The sequence below is a fragment of the Solanum dulcamara genome, chromosome 1 (assembly GCF_947179165.1).
Source record: "Solanum dulcamara chromosome 1, daSolDulc1.2, whole genome shotgun sequence".
NCBI lineage: Eukaryota > Viridiplantae > Streptophyta > Magnoliopsida > Solanales > Solanaceae > Solanum > Solanum dulcamara.
In genome coordinates this window covers 68,413,440-68,416,750 of record NC_077237.1, presented here as the reverse complement: position 1 = coordinate 68,416,750, position 3,311 = coordinate 68,413,440, and positions in this window count along the sequence as shown.

Here is a 3,311-nt window from a genome sequence, read left to right as displayed (position 1 = left end):
CTGTACCCACATTTGGGTTCAGAGGAACAACCACCTCTCGGTTGTATTAGGCCACCCCGGCTTAAACAAATACTTGGAAAGTGGCTTAAAACTCTGAATGAGAGTCTTGCTCGACCAAAGGGTCATTTGGAGCGTGTTGCTCCTCTTTAACATTCCTTCTTTTGAGGACTCTTCGTGGAGGCATAGTTGTATAATCACAAAGAGAAAATGTTATAAGGGAAAGCCTTAGAGTTCAACTATATCACATGACATAAGGGTGATGAAAGAAGTAAAGATTCCTAAAATGCCTCATAACCTCTTCTTCATAGATGTGGAGCGCTTCACACCCATGAACAAGACTCTACTTAGTGAGGCATGTTAGACTCCCTAGGACACCTTAAACCTTGTTCTCTAATACCAAATTTGTCATGACCCAAGCTTGGTCCTAGGCGTGATGTAGCGATTAGAATTCTGAGGGATTCCACCAATCCTCTTAGCATACATCGTATACATAAGGTAAGTAAAGACATCATTCGATATCATAGTGCCGAAGATAAGGCTGAAAAGTGAAATCTCAAAATTAGGGGAGTGCATTCTCATGACCATCTAAACATGCCTCTACTTTAATTAGATGGGGCTTAGGACAAGTTCTAAGCTCACCAAAACATAAAGAATATGTCACACCCTGAGAGGGTACCCTAGGTGTGGCTCACACTCAGAAACCATTGCTGGGCTGAAGCGAACCACTTGGCTCATTCACTCATTCAAACTAATCAGCAAAAGACTTGACTAAAAAGGAAGTTCAACCCATACTGGGCATTTAACAATCTTCATCAATAATTAAATAATAAATTCAAATACTCAAAGTATGTAGTAACTCAACATCATAAACTCATTAGTAAAAACATAGTTTTAAAATAGACTCTGGAAAGAAACATCTAACTCGACTAATACTCTGTCCATAAAGCCTCTAACTCAATAATAGGGAAGGTGCTAAGACAAGTCCAGGTCTACCTCAATGACTTAAAAAAGAATGACAATGAAATAAAATGAAGTCCTCCTAATGCAATAAGGTCTCAACAAAAGTTGAACTGGATCTAGTCTTCACCATGCGCCTGTATCTACATCATAAGATGATGCAAGCCAAACGGGTGGAATGTACGAGTGTGTAAAATGGTTGGAAGGAACATAATCAACAATACTCAATCTCATGCAACTCAACCAAGGGACTCATTCTAAAATGACTTAGCTCATTAATACATAAAGTAAAATAATACCATGCTTTGAATGACATGCCTTAATATGTACAATTAAATGTGAAAGTGTAATGTTTTACTCTTGGGGAGTTTCTCTAATCGAAAACCATCACTTATGAGCTACTGATGCTACAACGCTTAAAACTATCATTTCTATAGACACCCAATACTTTGCTAGGGTAAAGGATGCTCAACCTCATAAATCCATTATAAAAGTCGTATTCTGGAACAAGAGAGGCTTGGCCTCTATCCTACGCTGGCTACGTAGTTTATGGGGTTTGAGTAAACTCTACTCTTACCCAAATTGGTACTCAATACTCCTCCCAAAATACTCTATTAAACTCATATACATTAGGTGAGAAAATTACTCAATTAGCTCATTTAGTCTCCTTTGGACTTAATTCAAAACTCAACTCATCTCAACGCAAGAATGCATTTAAAACATACTTTAACTCTTCAACTCAACTCTAAATAAATGTTGTTACATAATAATGTTCAATCTCAATTATTCTCAAAATACTCATGCTCAAATCAAAGAATTGGGAGGCTTCTCAACTCAACTCATACTCAACTCTTTCTAAGTTATAGATGATAAGTAGCTTTTCTAAAAATCAATTAGTACCTAATATGATTAGTACAATACATTGGTAAATCGTTCTTTGAAAACTCCACCCATGCATAAAAAAAGAAATGAAATCTCCAGTAGGGTTCATGAATGTAAACATGAATCCATACTCTCAACAAGACGAATTCAAGAAACTCCTCAACGGATATTGTAATATATAGAAGAACACAATGGAATTTATTTACAAAACTCAACAGGAATAATACTTAAGTCAAGAACTCAAGTCATGAAACCTCAAAATTCAATTCAACTCAATGAATTGAAGATGATGGGGCACGTGGATGAAATCAATCCATGTTATGAATAGCCTTACAAACCTAGAAATTAAAGGAATGATTGAAACTTGACTTCACTTGAAACCTTGAACCCTAGCTCTTTCTTCTCTCCAATCTTTGCTCTCAACTATTCTAAGTGTGTAGGGAATAAGAGTATAGGGTACTAATAAGGGACATAAATTAGTCCCAAAACATCAGGGTTTTGATTTGGGAAGTGTGGGAAAAGATCAATTTACCCTTAATTAAAATTAGCTCAGGTCGCCTAAGACTTGGTTCGGTGAGTCGTAGAAGGCCACTCGCAGAACTAGGTTGTAAAGAGGCTTGAGGTCTACAACTCAAGTATATGAGTCGTAGAAAGGGTTATGGGTCGTAGGACCCATTCTTACAGCAACTTCTCAGAAAATATGAAAGCATAAGTCTATGAAGTTTCTCTACGGGCTAATTCTATGACTCCTAATCAATCCTATGATTCATCCAGTTGAATTATAGACAAAGAACTGAGGACTAAAATGTTCAAGAATTGGAAAATAACTCTACGACTCATTTCTATGAGTCATCGAGATATTTACAGATTGTAAGGTTGAGTCGTAAGAATGGTTTTCAGGACTTGAAATTTCTCTAACTGTTAGAGAGACCTACGAGTTGTCCCTATGACTCATAGAACTCTGTATGACTCATAAATTACACTCGTGGTCTACTAGGTCAGTTCCTTTTCTCTTGGTCCTCGAACTTGGTCTAGGATAGATTAACATGGGGTGTTATAATATCTCCCCTTAAAAATCATTTGTCCTCGAATGAAGAACAAGCTAAGGATTTGCTCAAGGCAAGAATATAATCAAAACTCAAATACTCAATCAATCAAACAATCACTACACTGACTTAAGAATGCATATCAATTACTTAAACTTAGGATGAACATCAACTCAAAGATTAGAGAAAGAAACATTACCCTCAATATCATCATTAAGAGTCACAAATAAATGCTGGTATCTAGCTTTCATATCTTCTCCAGCTTCCCATGTAGCCTCTTCAACAAACTAAGTTTACCGTAGAACTTTGATAGATGCAACCTCCTTGGTACTTAACATGTAAACCCGACGGTCAACGATCGGGACTTGAATCTCTTCATAAGTCAAAATCTCTTTTACCCCAATGTTCTCAATTGGAACAACAAGC